At 35.7% G+C, this 19,124-nt stretch overlaps 1 protein-coding gene across 1 annotated transcript in view; it reads left to right on the forward strand.

Annotated features, from left to right (window-relative positions):
* The window catches only part of LOC114317346 (uncharacterized), a 231,032-nt gene that overhangs the window by 63,297 nt on the left and 148,611 nt on the right, over nt 1–19,124 (forward strand). The window lies entirely within an intron of this gene.

A 19,124-nucleotide genomic window follows, 5' to 3' on the forward strand; every position in this document is an offset into this window, starting at 1 on the left:
CCCTATTATGCACAAGCTAATGGTCAAGCTGTGTCATCCAATAAGTCCTTAAAAAAAGGAATACAAAAGGTTGTGGATGACAATCCCAGGGATTGGCATAACCTATTATTGGATGTTCTGTGGGCATATAGAACCTCACCGAGGTCAAGCACAGGAGTCACTCCCTATGCCTTGGTGTATGGACATGATGCAGTCTTACCAGTAGAGATTAATGTTAAATCTTTGAGAGTAAGATGTCAAGATCAATTGAATCCTGAACAATACCATCAAAGTATGTGCTTAGAATTAGAAGGCATAGATGAAGCCAGAATTTTGGCATTAAATAGCATTCTTTTCCAAAAGAAGAAAGCAGCCAAGAATTATAATAAGAAAGTCAAACACATTGGCTTTGATGAAGGTGATTTGGTATGGAAGACAATACTCCCAATTGGGATTAAAAGCCATAAGTTTGGCAAATGGTCACCTAACTGGGAAGGACCATATCAAATTCATAGGGTTCTGCCTTTTGGTGTATACCATTTAAGAAATTTGAATGGTTATGTACATCCCAAAAAGATTAATGGCAGATATTTAAAACCTTATTTTCCAACCATTTGGGAAACACAAGGGATAGAGTGAATACCATATGCAAAAACACAAGCTTGCTCAAATGATATACAAAACATCGTGCTTTCATAAAGAATCAAGTACATTGTGCCACAAATTGGCCCAAAAATCATTACAATGCTTTAATTGTTTTTGTACAATAGCTTTCCTATTGCTAAGGGAAGGAAATAATTGAATAGCTGCAGCCATGTTTTCTTTTCGATCAGCCAGCCCTTGATTGGTGATGTGTAGTTTCTTATCAGTTCGAACCAAGGCTTGGTTTACTGCGGCTAACTCCTCTTCAAGCTGAGCTTTCTTCTCCAGAAGTTGGACTCGAAAGTGGGAGGCAAAAGAGTGTTGTTCTTTCAGAGTTGATACTTCAGTTTGCACTTGAGAAACAAAACTCTGGTCCTTAGCCAGCTTTTCATCCGCAGTCTTCACAGCATGGCATATATTGAGATAAAAATCAATAGTAGCTGCAGCCTGTGATAGATGACTTGAGACACTCATGGCAGACCGCTCAGCAATATTACAGCATTGAAGGAACCCATTCCTGATGATAGGCCTTTGTAGAGCCTCGAAGGGGATCCTTGAAAAAGAAGTCAACAGTTGCAAGCATGTGTCCAAATCTACTGAAGGTGCAAAAGGCTTGTTGCTGGAGGAAGGAGAATTCTTGAAGATTTCTAGTAGGGAGTCAGCCAAGGCTAATGGCTCAGCTTCAACAGTAGAGGTGGGAGAGGTAGAAGGTATGTCAAAGAGACTAGCTAGTTTTCCTTCAAAGATGTCTACCTCGTCTCTTGACATGAAGGGCATAGAGAGTGTTGTGGTGGAAGACACAAAGGGCTGCATGGGGATGGGAGAAACGGATGGAACATCTTTGGCAGCCTCTATGGTCTTGGCCACCAGCAAATCAAGTGAAGAGGGGCTGGAAGTGGACATTGGTGATGAGCCACGAGTTGAAGAGCTACCAATGTCCTCTGTGGAAGAATCAACTGCCACTGGGAATGGAGCAGCAGTTGGAGTTTCTGTAAAGGACGGAAAAAGAGCAAGGCTCGAAGGAAAAATAGACTGAGGTAGGTCACGAGCCAAAAAAGGGAGGTATGGCTTTAATCCAAGAAAAGGGGATGCAGGAATACTGGGACTTAAGGGAGGTACGTCAGATATAAGCTTTGGAAGTGGAAGTACGATTCGAACAACCCTGACATTCTGCATTTGATCAACCTCAACCGAAATTGAGGAAGGCCTTATTGGAAAAGTGAGTGCAGTAGTTGTCGCTGCAAAAGGAAGAAATGCAGAACAATGTTAAACTTCAATACCACAAGCTGACAAAGTAAAAAAAAAAAAAAAAAAAAAAAAAAAAAAAAAAAAACAGCAGAGGTATGAAAGAAATTACTTGTTCCAGAGGCACTGGTACTGATGGGAGAACTTCGGAGAGAATAGTGTCCAGCAGTCCGTTGTTTTCTGGCTAGTTCCCTTTGCAATGCATCAGCAGCAGCAGCTCTCTCTCTTAAGATTTGTTGCTGTTGTCTTTTCTCAGCCCTTTCAAAGACGACTATGGCTTTGGAATGTTCTTGTTCCACGGCCTTGGCGGCTGCCTCATGAAGGGGATCTTCAATCAAGACAGTAGTTGAAGCAGTCATTTTCCTTCTCTTTCCTATGGCTTGGGCAATTGTCTCAGAATCAGAATCCTCATCAAAGTTGGAAGGAGAGATATCAAACTCAGAAGAAGAGACAGTAATCTTTCTTCTCTTTTTTCTTTGAATTGGCATTGCCTGCTCCTTAATTGTTTTCTCAGCTGCTTCAGCCTGAGGTTCGGATTCCTTAAAAATAACCTCCTCCTCTACTTCCCTAATGATTGTCTCTTCAAGGGACAAATCAATCACCCTCTTCCTCCTTATCAAGGGTGACTCATGCTCTTGATCTTTTGCATCTTCTTTTCCTTCTTCTTGCACCTCAATTGTTTTCTTCTCAGACTCAAGCAGTCTCTGCTTCTTTTGTTTCTGATCACCTTCAACTAAATAAACTTCCATATTACTCACCCACCAACTCTGATATCTCTTCAAAAAGGTGCTTTGAGGAATGAAAGGGATGTACTCAAAAGTGGCCAGATCATCCATAAACTTGAAGGTTGCCTCTTCTAGCCTTGACTTTCGAACCTTCAAATCTCTCTTGGTCAGAGTTAGGTTGGTGTTGCTGCAGAGAGGTATTGGAACTCCTTGTGTGAGGCTAAATTGTCTAGCAAATTGAGCAGGACAATAAGGCTCAGCTATGCATTTATAGGCTCTGGGGTTGGTGGTCCCAATAAACAGTTCTCTAGGGATCAGTAGGGAAGCCCACATATCTTTGTGAATAGGCAAGGTACAGAGCCTGTCACTGAGGAAGTGGCTCAACCAGGCTGGACCTATGCTAGCTTCGAAGGGACGGAAACGGTGATCAGGTAGAGCAGCTGGTAATTGATGAAAGAAGGAGAAATAAAAGGCAAAAGTAGCTGGATAAAGTGAAGCATTGGCTAGTTTTATGCCATGAGTAAGAGAGTGTAGCCCAGAAAATTTAAGACATTTGGATTGTAGTTCAGTAAAATAGGCAAAGAGCCAAAGCTGAAGGATCCAAAATGGTCCCCCTTGATTAGCATCTAAGGGTTTCTCACAAAAGAGGGAACAAACTCTATATACATGACCCAGAATGTATGGGGCTAAGGCTACTCTTTTCTGCAAAACCAAGGCTTTGGCAAGAGGAGCAAATTCAGGCATGATTCTTTGGGAGGAGGTGCAGAAAAGAAATTTGCAAAGCCAATATAATAAAAAGGAAAAGAATTCCCTATCAGTTACTGGACCCACTCTTTTGTTCTCGGCTCTAACAAAATCACTGTAAGATGAATTAAGAGAGGGGAGGGAGAAAGGGACTGCTAAGTCAGGAAAATCTGGTGTGATGAGGGTACCAATGGGAGATACTCCTAATAGATGGCAAATATCAAGAACAGTGGGGGCCATCATCCCACATCTGAATTGAAAGAAATTGAAGACGGGGTTCCAAAAGCACAAAGCAGTAGGAACTAAGAAAGGGTCTTCTGAGATAGTTACCCTAGATAGTCGAAGAGCATCAAGGAGGCAGAGTTCTTGGAGATCCAGTGTCTTAGCAGGAATGATCCGATCATACCATTCTTGCCATTCCGGTCTTATCGTGGGCCAGCATTGATGAGGACGATTGCTTTTCCAGTTCTTCCAGTCAAGGCCACCTTCATAAAGGAGACGTTGGTCTACCAGACGCGGATAAAAGGTTGGGAGCTCAGTAAGGACTTCCTTGAAAATTGGTCCGAGCACGTAGTTCTGCTGCTCATGATGACGAGGGACGAAGATACGCCCATCGATGGCGCTTTTCTCTCCAGCCTTGTACTTCTCACATTCTGCGTCAATAAGCCTCTTCAAAGCTAAAGATGAGCCTACGCGCTCTGGGGCTGGTACTTTTTGTGAAGAAGAAGCCATTGATGATACACTCTTCAGAAGATGAAGACCGAAGCAAAGAGGAACCAGTAGAGAGAAGGGTTTGTAAAAGGCAAGAGATTTCGGAACACGAAACGGGAGGGTTTTAAAATCTTTGTGTCCGAAATTATACCCCGTGAGTCGTTAAGTACTAAAAGTACGAATGCGAGGAATCTCTTCCAATATTGATAGTTTTGGAGGGAAGAGCTTATTCCGGAATTGGGGCCAGCTTCGAAATGAAATATTTGGCTTCGAAGACAAGACGTTGGCGCCAAAAAATCAAATAACAACGGCTTCGAAATACATAAGCCGGCTTCGAAGCCCATTATACGCGTAAAGGTGCTAAATTGCTTGATTATTGGTCTATTTCAAAGGGTTTAAAGACCTGTTTAGGGATTATGAATCAAAGTAACGACCTTCGGAGCAAACCCTAGTATTCTCTGAGTATGAGAAACACTGTTCAAAGCATCAAAACCAATTGTTGGTTTTTTATACATATTACTCTTCGAAAGAAAAAAAAAAATGGTCAATTTGAAATTGATTGATTATATTAACCATGACCATATGTTGGTTGCAATTGGTTTTGAGGGGTAATATTGTTAAAATTTAAAGCATTAATTCCAGACGATATCGGCCAGAATTGTCAATTTTACTCCACAAATTGGAATAAGACATGTTGGTTCTTTTAGTACTTCATTAAACAATTGACTCGAAGGAAGAGATTGTTCAATTCGAAGTTATGGGTTAGTTTTTAGAGGTGAAAGGAAACAGAGTCAAACAGTGTTAAGTACAGAAAGACTTTGTTTGTATTAAAACCAAGATGATTACATTAAGAAACCCTATCTGGGTACAAATTCAAGCTCATAAAAATAAGGAATAGAATAAATAACAAGGTCATGAAATTTTGTCCAGCAATGGTCAATAAATTTCTGTTCTTTCTTTATTATTTCTTCTATCTCTTCTAAAGTTGGTTGCATAAGCTGATGAGCTCTCACTTCATAATAGAGTTCTTCAGCCTTTGTTTCGAAAGCCTCTTCCCTCGATTTTTGTTCCAATTCATCTATAACCAAATCATCCCAGTACGCAGAATCTTTATTCTTGAAGTCATCGAACTCTTCGATAAAATTCTCTGCATCATACTGGGCATGAATTCGGAGAGATAAAAGTTGATCCAGATTTTGGATGGTGATCTTAGAATTCCGATGCCAGTAGAGGAGCACTGGGAGTTGGTCCAAAAACAAATGAAGCTCTGCTTGGGCAAGAGGGTTGAGGGCATGACCCCTAGTCAGGACATCACAAGCCCATTGAAAGTTCTTAAGAGGAATGTCATCCTCAAGAACATTGAAGGGCAGGTGGGAGAAAGCCGCGAGCAAAAGTTGAGCTTGCTTTCGCTCGGCTGGAGAAGGGGGTAACGGAGGTTGGTAAGGTGGAAAAACTTTGTCCATTGGAAGGGCAAGTCTTAGTTTCTCTGTCCAGGAAAGAATGGGAGAAGGAGAAGGAGAAGATGATCCTGCTTCGGAAGATGGGAAGAGAGTAGATGGCTCTGCTTCAGAAGACAAAGGGGAGGGAGCAGATGTTTCTATCTCAGAAGATGCAGAAGAGGGTGTGGATGCCTCTATCATGGGAGATGGCACAGGAGCAGAAGGAACAAAGGCATTAATGTAATCAAGCCAATCAGAAGAACAAATCTTCGCCTTCTTGGCTAAGAATGAAGGGGTGTACCCTTGTGCTTCTTCTGGACGCTGGGCAGGGTGCATTATCTTTGTAGGCATGGAAGAAGTATACCAAGCCACAAGCAGAGTCTCTTCCAAGCTACGTCGAAGGTCAATGGGCACGTAAGGGTAGACCACTGAGCTTCGAGCGTAGGAGGGAAACTCCAAGGGGTCAGTGAACTCAACAAAATGGTGATTGATTCGCTCCCTTAAATCATAAGTCTCAGGAGTTGACCAGCTTGTCCAGCCAGAAGCCCCAGAGGGTGAAGAGGTTACAGCTTCATCCCATGCAGAGGTCTGTGAAGAAGAGTTTCCTAAGTCCATATTTGCAACTTGTCGAAGCAAAGGCTTGAGAGTAGTTCGGTCAAAATACAAAGGGAGCTTAGAGGAAGAACTCCTTGTATCTGTAAGTTTGTAAACCAAGGGATTAAAGGCAATGTGTTCGTAGTCCAAAGGTTTATAATCTGCAAAAGCCTCCATTACCTGAATAGAGAAGGGCGGGTAAAGGTGGCTAATGAATGCGTGGAGGTTCTTTCGAGGGGGAACAACATCACTCAAAGGCTCTTCATATGCTTGATCAGTAGAAAGGGAAGTTGATGCAGCCATAGCCTGTTCGAATACTAAGGTATTGGGATGTTCGACGAGTTAATGCAAATGATCACCAAATGGATGACGGTTGTATTTCCAGAATTTGGACTCCATACACGTTCTAGAGGCGCGGGAAAACTGTAATCCACTAATATCGCCAAGTATTGGGTATATTAGTGCGGGGGGTAATGTTGGCTACATATTTTGTAAAAGCCAGTTACAGTTCGACACGTGGCAGAGTAAGGGTAATAAAGGAAGGTTATTCAAGCCTTCAATCCTGATCGTATACGTGGCAATAAATATTGGTTCTCACATGATCTGAGTAACACTAGATCAATAACGGGATGCAAGATGACATAGCTTCAACGGTTACTCATATTCAAATTCAAGTACAAGAGGGAAGTTCAACTGCCAGTAATGGCGTAATGGAGCTACTTGTAAGGAAGCATGATCAGCAATCATGGAGGAGCAGTTCGACGGTTCGAAGTGCAGTTCGAAGGTCATCACTGACGAGTATAAATAGCAGGGCAGCCCCCAGAAAGAGGGGACTCAGATCATACAAATCAGTCATTTACTTCATATATTTTCTTTTCCAGTCTTTTACATTTCCAGTCTTTAAATACTTGTTCTTTAAATACCTGCACTTTAAATACCCGCACTGCACTTCGATTCATAGGAGTAGCTTCAAGTAGATTCAAGTAGATTGCTGTTGTAAACCTCTCCGAGGCTGAGTTCGGACCATTGTAAGTGTTCATTTTTATGAAATACTTCAATTGTTCTTCATATTACTGTTATTTCTCTTAATTTCTCCTAAGTCAAGCCACCAGTAAAAGTCCTCTTCATTGAGGCTGAAAAGAACTAAAACACAATCGTCTGATAATTGGTTGGCAATCACAATTTCTGTAAGGACTGATTGATCCTTGCTGGCACGCTCACATTTACAAAAATACCCTTCGAAAAGCCAAAAAGCCAACAGTTATGTTTTAATACTTTAAATGTTAAAAATAGATATTTTATTTAGTAATAATATTAGCTATTTATGAAATATGAAAATTTGACCTTTATTTTAATTATAAAAAATGAAGAATAAAAAATTTTAGACTCAAATAAGGATCAAAATAGTAAAAAATTACTCTAAAAAAGTTCCAAGAAAAACATAAAATAGTAAAGCCCATACTTCCAAATCATTCTACATTCACCCGCCAATCTGCACGGTTCGTTCGATCTGGATCCGCTAACAGAATAAACAAGAACGTGAATTACATTTTTTTAATCCACCTAAATTCAAACGAATAGTAGATGAAAGGCAATCTGATCTTCAAACACCCCTATCACTGACAAAGGGTCTAGCCAATAAAAATGGCATTGGTAGAACACGTGTAGCTGCCCTAGGCCAACTAACAATTTTTTAAATGTCTTACTTTAATATTTGTTCAAAGTGTAAATGATATATACAAGGCCGACCTTGAGTTTTTGAAGGCCTAAGGTGAAACAAAAACTGACGCCTATATTTATAAAGAAAAAAAAAATCACTCTATTTCGTATCACTTGTAACGCCCTCAAAATAATACATAGAACCACACATTCTTGACAAGCATTGATATAAAAGAAATAAATACTTTTCGATTCATCAGAGTAGTCCTTACAAATGTATTACATGTTGACAACAAAAATAAACCCAACGGCTTACAACTTTCCAAGTCAATACTTGGTTATACAAAAGAGAGTACTAACTCACATCATATTAAGCCCTTGGCCTGAATTTACATGTAATACCACAAAAGATAACAAAATAACAAAAAAAGAGTCTTCAACCCCGAAGCCCTTTCAAGTTATGTCCTTGGAGATGGCATATCACCTGGACCTGAAAATGATGTCCCATATAGGGTGAGCCACAGCTCAGTACAGATATACTAAACCAAATATAAGCAATGACTAAAACAGTAGAATTTGATAGATGGTTAACACTCATAAACCAATTATATCGCAATATAGTTCCATGACACTTGTGTCCATGTTACGTTCTATTTTCCTTCACTTATCAATTCATTTCATAAATGTGGCTCATAACCTGGCCAGATAATTTAATAGCAACTCGTATTAAACACTTCTTACTTCACAATAGATACACATAATTGCTGTATCAATCTCAAACAAATACTTCCATACTTCATATATGATATACAGATTTGCTATTTCAATAGATCCGCATATTTGCTGTATCAATGGAGTACATCCCTTATCTTCTCCCAAATAATGTCTGGTTTAGGAGTCCATCCCCTATCTTTCCCTAAACCGTAGAGTACATCCCCTATCTCCTCCCACACAATACAATGTATATAAACACGCATCATATACAAGGTTAATCAATACATAAGTTTGATGTATTATACCAACGGTCATATTCAATGACATACTCAAAGTGATTAGTTCTGGTTTTCCCTAATCAACATGCAGTGTTTACAACAATCAAGACTATCCTCCACCGATAGCTCCAAAGCAGATATTTCTAAACAGAACATAAATGCAACAACAGATATAATATAAACATTTACTATAGGTGAGTGATAAATTAATCCAACTACACCATTTAATCACATAATTTCCCAATTTCATTATTCCCAACTCAATTTCACATTTCCTCAAATTAATTATACAAATTAATTATTTATTACAATTAGGGCATTTACCCTCCCTTTTTCCAATAATAGCCCTAAGGCTCATTTTTCACCCATAATCCATAAACAACCTCCATTTCAAGTCTATAGCACAAATATGACTCAAACATGGAAAATCCCTCTTTTAGAAATTACAAAACAAACCCTAACTTTTCCAAAAATTACCCAACAACCCCAACATATCAAAAAGCCAAAATTTAAATACAAAGCTCATAAGATGGAGTAGGATATCCCTACCTCGAAGTTAGAAGCTCAAAGGAAAAGATGACCAAAAACCAAAGTGCTCCAAATCCGAGATTTTTCAGATTAAAAGCAAGCCCTCGCGACCCTCTATCTTTCTTGCAAAGGACTTAGGGTAGGAACCCACTAATAGGAGATGAAACCCTAGAGAGAAGGTGTGTAGAGAGAGAGGGAGCTAGGATCTAGGGTTTACACAAAAGAGAAGATGAAAAAGTGAAGTGTAATCCCGCTGTTGTCTACTGATATAACACAAGCTCGCTCGAGCGAAGGATTGGTCGCTTGAGCGACCAGACACAAAGAATTCTCGCTCGAGCGTAGAAAGCCTCGCTCGAGCCAAGAATGCGAAGTTTCAAGTTTGCAACCCAGAAGCACACTCGAGCGACAGAATGCTCGCTCGAGCGAAGGAAAGCTCGCTCGAGCCAAGAAACACAGCTCTCAGGTCCAGAATCAGATGCAGACGCAAGCTTGAGCGAAGGACTTCTCGCTCGAGCCACCAGGCACAAAACTCAACTCTCGCTCGAGCGAACAAACCCTGGCTCGAGCGAAGGATCTAAAACAAAGAGCTCGCTCGAGCGACAAAGTCCTCGATCGAGCGAAGACACCAAAATCTGGGCAGCAACCATTTGCTCCCAATCACACCCAACCTGTAACAAACCTACCCAACACATCCTATAACTCATAAATAAGGAATTAAAGGATAACAACAAGATATATCAATAGCCAATACTACGGAACATAAGTCCGGAACACTGTACATAAAGGGGTAAAACCCGGGATCGCTATATCACTATTGTCGATTGATACCAAAATAGATATCAAAATGTAATCATACAAAGAAAAAAGTTACCAAAATTAAGAAAACTTTATTCAATTAAACTGTATTGGATATGTATTGAATTAATTGTTGTTTATTGAATATGTTGTTTATGAGTGTGGTTACATTGTTATTTATTGAATATGCTGCGTATGAATGTGATTGAGATTGAATTAAGAGTAATGATAGAGAGCATTAGAGTTGGAGTTCTAATGCTAACTCTAGGGATGTAGCAATACATAAAACAAAAAAAAAACAAAAAACAAAAAAAACAAAAAATGCAACATCACAAGCCAAAACATCAAATCATAAAGTGGGGCCCACCTCTGGATCTCCCTCTAAAGCTCCTTATTTAGAGGTCTCAAACATTTTTGTTTCACAAAAATCTAATAAAGAAAGAAAATAAAAATAAAAAAATTAGGGGCCCTATTTTGGGCCACTAACATTTTGTATGTGTATGTAGTGTTTCTCATTCAAGAGCCACCAACATTTTGTATATATTTTAATCTCAATTGTGTCAAACCACACTTATAAACAAATATGGGATCAACATAATGTTTTTGGGTCCTTTATATTGGTCCTAAAACAACAAAAATATTTTGGGCTTATTTATATTTATAATATACTATAAGGCTTTTCTAAATTTAAAAACCCTATTTTGGGCTAATTTTTTGAGGCCTAAGGCACATGCCTCATTGGCCTTAACTCAGGACTAGTTCTGGATATATAGTTCGAGACGTGTCCCGCATGTTTTAGCCGGCAAAAAAAAAATTTATTTTGACTAGTCTCAATATGAGGTGTCGTCATGTTCTTATCTTGGTGGATTTTAGAGCATATACAAAGTTTTTAGCCGGCAAAAAAAAAATATTTTGGCTAGTCTCAATATGAGGTGTCATCATGTTCTTATCTTGGTGGATTCTAGAGCATATAATATATAAAGTTATTTTAGGAAGTATTAAATAAGTTGATTTTTTTATTTATTACAAAAAAAACGTATAAAAAAAGAAAAAGAAAAAGAAAAAGTGATGTGATCTAAATAAATTAAAAAATTGATTTATAAGTCACTTTCCATTAGTTTTGAACGATTTTTATTTAAAATTTTAAAATTAATAATTAAATATAATATATTTATATTTATAAATATAAATATGAATGTATATTTTCTTAATTATTATATATATGTTCTTATTTTTTTATTAGAACTTCTTATTTATGTTGACGTAAGTAAGTGAATTTTACATATTTTTGTTAATGTGTAATGCTATACATTATTATTTTTTACCTTATTTCCTTATTCTTACACACTAATGAGATCGATGCTGATAGATGCACATGTGATCGACTTACTTGTGTGTAGTGGTGAGAAAATGAGATAAAAAAATGAATTATATGTAACATTTTTAGGGTAAATTACATTGACAACCTTGGAGGTTTGTGTTTAATATAATTTTCCTTTCACATTTGAGAAATTACACTAACTTCCTTATCAGACTTTATCTTTTAACATTTGTAATAGAAAATATAAAATTACCTTATTACCATTCTATGTTCAAACAAAAATATTGTTGGAATAATCTTCTGTTTAAAATAAATAACTTGAAACAAATCAAACAAAAATAAATAAATTACTTATAGAATTTATTACCGATACAACTTTTAGATCAAGCCGAGTGTGTGACACTCTGTCCTTCAGACAGATTCTCCCGCTTCGGTGCTTACAGATAAATGACATCTATCTTCCAGGATACAATGATTTACACAAATTGTAGTAGTACTCCAAACAATTTGTACGATGAACAAAACTTGTATTTTATACTCTCTGAATTTTTCTCTAAAACTAGTATGAAGGATAATAATGCAAGAGAACAAAATGAAGGCAAGAAAATAAATTTTTCCGAATCAAACAAATGCTGGAAAGGGACTGCTTTTATAGGCAAATGGTAACCATTCAGATTTTTCCAAACAAGTGCAAAAAGCCTGAATAGATACAGTTTGAATTTTAAACAGATCTGGTGGCAGTTTCAACAGATAACTGCTCGGTAGTTTAAATCTGTCTAGGCAGTTTTAAAACTGCTGGAAATGGATTGAACAAGTGGCTGTTTGGACTGAAAAAATTGGCGCAAAATTTAAATTAATTTTCCCACAAGAAATTGAAAAAATTTAAATAAAATTTGTGCAAACAATTAATGCAAGAACGGACTAGACCGGTCGGCTGTGGTGGTGTGCATTTGTGGTGGTTTGAGCCAAGGTTCACTTTGTCCATAACTCCTCCGTTCTACAAACTTGGGGTGCTCCTTGGGCCCCAACCCAAGTGTTGCCACTTAGAGCTTATATACACACACAAGCTCTTTTAAAGTTACAATGTAAGACAAGCTTTATAAGGAAACTCACATTTTATTCTTTAATTTGTCCATTCAACGAACCCGAAAACGACGTCAACTTCCCATTTACTCATAAATGGTTTTGACGAACCACCTTCACCGTATGACTTGCCATGCGACAAGGAACATGTTACCTCTTCAGACGCACTCCAAAAGATGTGTGGGCCCTATGCAAATTTACGCTCAAAGTTAGCCCAAAATAAGTCTATAAAACCATATTTTTCCAACAATTACCTTATTGTCCACGTCTTACCATGGTCATCTTCGTCAATCCCAAAACACCATATCTCTTTCTCTTTACAAGTAACGCTTCTTTCTTTCTCTCTCTTACTCTCACCATGTTTTCATTTTCACCAATGCCTCCATCTCCTCTTTCCCTTCCTCTACCCCATGTACATCATTCCATTCTTTGACAATATAACCCTTTCTTCATAATTGTGAGCCACCGCTCTGTAACGCTCCACTCCCGGGTCGTTAAATACACTAAAATAGCCTCAAAAAAAAAAAAAAAAATACAAGTTTTGCTCCCAAAAATAATAACTACAAAATCGTCTTCAAATGGTACAATATCCTCCAAATATTCTATAGCACAATTACCTCCAAAATAAACAATATTACAAGTATCTCCAAATTTAATAATTACAGTGGTGGGTCCCAAATCTCTGTATTAATAAATCTTTCTAATCTCAATTTCGATCTCCACTAAAATCTGCTCCACACCTGAAACATATATTAATTCGGGAAGTATACAATACAACAGGAATACAAGGCTCGGATACAGAATAAATTAACAGGAATCCATAATTCATGACATTAAATCAACGATACGATAATCAAGCAATTTACCAAATTGCACAACAAATCAACCATAATTTATCTGGACCAAATACCTAATCTTACTTAGTACATGACCAGTGAACAAATTCATTTATTCACCCACCTCACCCAAGCTCCACGCTTATCCGGACATATTGGTGTAAACAATTTAACAAGGTTCACTTGATCTATGTACGAAGTATTTCCATGTCATTCAGTCAGACAGATCACCATTTTAACACAAAAATATTTGTAGAGAATTTTACCAAATGATCAGAATATCAACGATTTGACGACAAATGATTTTACAAAATCAATTAATAACCATAAAAATCAAGTGGATTACAATTGAGGATAGTTAAAAATAAAGAACTCTTTGCGAAGAGATTTAAATAGAGCATATTGTATACCACCAAATTACCTCAAAATAATTGACTTCGTCACCATAAATCTGAAATTGCTCCATGGATTTCTAAAAATAACTTTGATTAAACTTCTAAGGCATAAAGTATGCATAATTTAATAAAATTTACAACTCTCAATTTATTTTATTTATTTTATAAAATACTTATTTTCACTCTAAACACTCCCATATCTAAATTTAATATTTCTACTCTACATAATCTATGAGAGGACGAGAGCCGAATGAAGAAAAGATTGTGAGAGCTCCCCTCACTCTGCTGATTTATAGAGGAATAAAGGAGAGAAAGAAGATTAAAAAAATTAAAAAAATGGAATGATGGCATGGTGGGTTTGGTGTGGCAATTCAGGAACTGTGGGTTGTTGCCCACGGTTTCTTGTTGTTGTTGTTGTTGTTGTTTTTTTTTTCACGTGATGGGGTGGGGGGAATGGTAGGAAAATGATTTATTATTAAATGAGAATAAACACCAATATGATAGATATAAAAGAGATGAGATAAATACGAATAAATAATTTAAAAATTAAATTCTTATACACTTCCTTCCCCAATAAAAATGGCATAGGTGCAACGCGAGGAACTGCTCTTAGACTTCCGAATACCTCACTTAAATATTTGCTCAAAGTGTGAATGCTATATAGGTCCAAGATGTGTTCCACATGTTTTAGCCGACAACAAAATATTTTGGGTCTCCATCCATGGAGTCATCAAGGTCTTATCTTGGTTGATTTTAATAATATCTCTAATACACTAGACATCTTCAATATATCAGTTATATAATATTTGTTTGTTAAAATGTCTAATTAACTCATTTTTTTTAGAATAATACTTGGGACTCTCAAAATTTGTAACTCCCACAACCTCCAATTTATTTGTGACCACTAATTATTTTTTTTTATATTTTTTTCCTCTCTCTCTCCTCCCTCTCTCTCACAAAATGTGTGGGGTTTTGGGTTCACTATCACCACTGTTTATTATTATTATTTATTTCTTGAGTAATATTAGAGACATTAAGAGATTTATTAATACTTTTATTAAATGTCTTATATGAGTGAGAGTCTCGTACCTATAGGAAACATTTAGTAAAAATATTAATCACCTTGCTTGGTTTCCAGTTTTTCAAAACAATTTTCAGAAAATTCTACTTTCTTATTTTCCGTATTTTTGTGTTTTTACTGAATTTTTTTAATATTTTAAACAATTTTTTTACTTTTTAGACACACCTAACATAAATACACCTAAAAAGTAAAAAAAATTGTAAAAAAAATCTTTTAAAAATTCACTAAATACCAAAAATACAAAAAAATATAAAAATTCAGTACATTTTTTGTATTTTTATGTATTTATTAATTTTTAAAAATATTTTTTCACAAATTTTTTACTTTTTAGATACATCTAAGTAAGGTACATCTAAAAAAGTAAAAAAAATGTTTAAAATTTAAAAAATATTCACTAAAAACAAAAAAACACAAAAATCAAAAAAGTAAATTTTCAAAAAACTTAATCCAAAAAATTCAAACCAAACACAGTGAATAGTTTCTTGAGATGCCTAACATTTTTCGTATTTGTTTCTACCCAATGCATAGTAGAGGTGTTCATAGTTTGTTTGTTACCAAATTTGAAACCAACCCAATCATAATCAATTTTGAGTTTTTGGACTTAGAACTAAACCAATCATGTACTAAAACCAATCCAACCCAACCCAAACCAACTTGGGTTGATTCAAGTTGAAACCACGATTCCACTATATTAAAAATAAGCAAATCACTCAATAATAAATAATTAAAATAAATAAGTTTTTAACATTAAACATGCCACAAACTAAGAGTAAAATATTATTTAATACAAGTCAATACAAATTAAATCTATTAATACAACTAATACAAATTAAATCAACTACAAAATCTGACTCAAGCTTCTAATACTTTTTTTGTTTACCTGATAATTTTGTATATAAAAATTGTAAGTGTAATCAAAATTCATTGTAACATAACAATAAGACAAAAACATGTCAATATAAATAAAAATTAAAAAAATATATACATATATACAAATTGGTTTGATTTAGGCGGCAAAAAAAAAAAAAAAAAATTATGACTTGTCTCAATCCATGAAGTCATCACGGTCTTATCTTGGATTTAGGAAAAAGCTTGAGACTCTCATTTTAGGCACCCGCATGACCTCTAAATATGTGTGATTAGCCCAAGTGTGTTTTATTTTATTTTATTTTATTTATTTATTTTTTTTTCCTCTCTCTCACATAGAATGATGTGGGGGTTGTAGGGGTGAAGTTTTTGTAGAGATCTCAATTATTACTCGTAGATTTAATGGCATCCCTAATACACTAGATGTCATCAATATACAATGGTGGATTTAATAACATCCCTAATACACTAGACGTCTTCAATATACCATTTATATAATGAATAAAGATTGATTGAGACTCTAAAGAGAACTCTAGTGATGTAACAAGGAGCGAGGCCCATATGTGATGTGATGTGTGTGTCTACATTTTTATTTTATTTTTTTATTTTTTTCTCTTACCACATCACTAGAGCTCTCTTTTAAACTCCAAAATTAGAACTCTCTGTCATTGTTGTTATATAATCCTTGTTACTAGTTAAAATGTCTAATTAACTCATTTTCATTTTCTTATTTGTTTCTTCCCAATGCATACTGTACAAAGTTTTTGTTTCAGTTTGAAGTATTAACCAAACACTAGAAAATAAAAAGATTATTTTAGTGCATTGTAGGTATATAAATACATTAAAACAAATGAAACCTATATGTTTTTTTCATCTATTTTTAATAAAATGGACAAAATATGATAAAATTACATCGGGGTATTTTTTTTATTTTCATAAATCGTACTTCTACTATCTAAATCTATTAAATTAATAATCTACACAGAGGAACTTAGTCCCAAACTCTAATTATCATTGTACAAAGTTCAAAAAAAATATAATAATCTAAATCTATTTATTTATTTATTTTTTTAAAAATAACTCTTTGTGTCATAGATATTAATATTTTAAAAATTCAATAAATGTGCCATGCCATTTACACTATCAGGTTCTTTGAAAACAATTCAAGCCACCTGCCAAAGTGGTGCAATGATGCGGACACCGTGAAGCTCGCTTTCTGCCAAAGTCGAGGGAAGTATCAAATGGATCCATACCCGCATATAATGAAAGGTGCCCATCTCTTCCCCAAAAATACTCTAGGCCTAAGGGTTGCTAAAACGACTTCTGATTTGGTTGTCCTGTTTTGGAGTTTTTATACCACTGCTTTGTATTATTGATTTTTCTGTATATCTTTTCTGATGCGAAGGTTTGAAAGATTCCAAAATGATCAGTCGAATGTTGTCTGTAAATTTGCTACCACGATACACATGGGGAGTAATGTCAATTTCATTGCTGTTTATAGCACAATTAAAAAGTTGGAATTTGGAAATTTCATTGCTCTTGAGGCTTTTGGAGTCCATGTCATATGTTGAAATCACATCCACATCCGAAATCAAGGTTTCAATTGCCTTAGCACTACACTATTGTTCTTTTTGTTGTGCAGAATAAAATAGATAAATAAGAGGAGAGAAAAGAAAGCTATTGAAATTCTGATTTTATGTTGTTTACATCTAGAAAATCAGCTACAAAATGATGCTCAGACTTCTTTTTTTTGGAGCACTCTGTATGATGTTAGTGGGTTATTAAGTTAGGGTTAGCTCAACCGGGCATTCAACGCTTCTCCATAAGCTCCAATGCCAAACCTCCCTCTAGAACCTGGAAGTACATCCACTTGAGCTATGCTCAAATTCAGATGATGCTTGAGAATTTATAGAAGATGACGTTTCAAAAGGAAAATTTAGACTTGAGAATTTATATAAGATAGATAGCAACCTAGTTGGAGCAGAGTCCTTGATACTGTAGCTGGTTTTGATTAATTCAATTCTTGTGGTTAATTTAGGAACTTTGATTTTATTGTTATCACTATATTAACTATTTTAGTATGAGAATGGAACTTGTTGGTATTATCCTTACTGGTGAATGGGACTGATTGAAATTCTGTTTCAATAGCATTAAATCATTTTTTGTTTTTCGCCTCATGATTCATTTGATTAAATTTAGTTTGAAATCGACTCGAAATATAAACAAGCCAAGTTCATTAAGTTTTCAAGTCAAACTTGCACAACTTATTTACTAAGTTCAACTTGACTCGTTTACAAGGTTCTATGTAAAAGTGTTGGACATAAGAGCAATGCTACGTGCATGAGAAAAAAATACACACACAAATATGCACACTTAAAAATGAACAAAACACAACACAAATTCATTTTTTTCATACGCTTTTGTTTGTACTTTTCTGTGCACTACCATTATTGTTAGAAGAAGAATAAAGAGATAAAATAGAAGAGACATTTAAAAGATGGTTTGATAATAAAATTTGATACCAAGACAAAAAAGCAGTCGTACAGAAAGAATGAGGTCCATCAATGAGTCATGAAAATAGACCTCATTCATTATATACAATCCCCATCAAGATTGGAGGAAAAATTGATTTAAAAAATAGCCAAGAAGTTAATCCCAAGGGGTTGGCCTGGTGGCAAGGTCTTAGGTCTTGGGGTTGTGCTCCCTCCAAGGTTCAAGGATCAAAATCTCTTAAATGCTAACAATTCATTGGGGTCATTAGATTTGGAGAAAACCCTTGCATTAACCGTGATACACTTGTAAGAAACTCCTTGCCAAGGGTCTATGCACCCCTGGTGATTAGTGGGGCTTTGTTCTGGATACCTTAGTGCCAATAAAAAAAAAAAAAAAAAAAAAAGCCAAGAAGTTGTCCAATACAAATATGTCCAGAACCACCTCACCAAACGTAATGTAATAAAATAAAAATGTTACAATTATTATATTGATTAAATTTTTTTCATGGATAATATACATTGAAATGGACTCGTGATGGGCCCTTTGGGCATGAACTTGAGAGACATTAACTAAAAAAAAAATCACAATTATTGGCTGGATTGAATAAGGTTTGAAGAAAAAATGTGGTAGCTGCGAACTCATATTCCCTCTAATCATTAACCAATCATCTCTTTTATATGGTACTGAATCTAGAAAATGAGTTTAGAAAACTTGTATATCATTTTCCAAAATCAAAACAAGTATAGTAAGTTACCAAATGGGGGGAGTGGTCGGAGGTGGTTGTAGGAGCGGAGACGTTGGCCAGAGGACGGAAGGGTGAGGGAGGTAAGAAGGAATGAAACTTGTTTTGAAAATAAGTAAAACCACATTTTTCTTATTTCCTCAATTTTTGAGAACTGTAGCCAGTTTTTTTTCAAGTGAACAATTAGCAAACGTTTTTTTTTTATTTCAATTTTCAAAAAATTTAAAGCTAAAGCAAAACAAATAAAATAATA

Source organism: Camellia sinensis, chromosome 7, assembly GCF_055761805.1.
Source record: "Camellia sinensis isolate YWXY chromosome 7, ASM5576180v1, whole genome shotgun sequence".
NCBI lineage: Eukaryota > Viridiplantae > Streptophyta > Magnoliopsida > Ericales > Theaceae > Camellia > Camellia sinensis.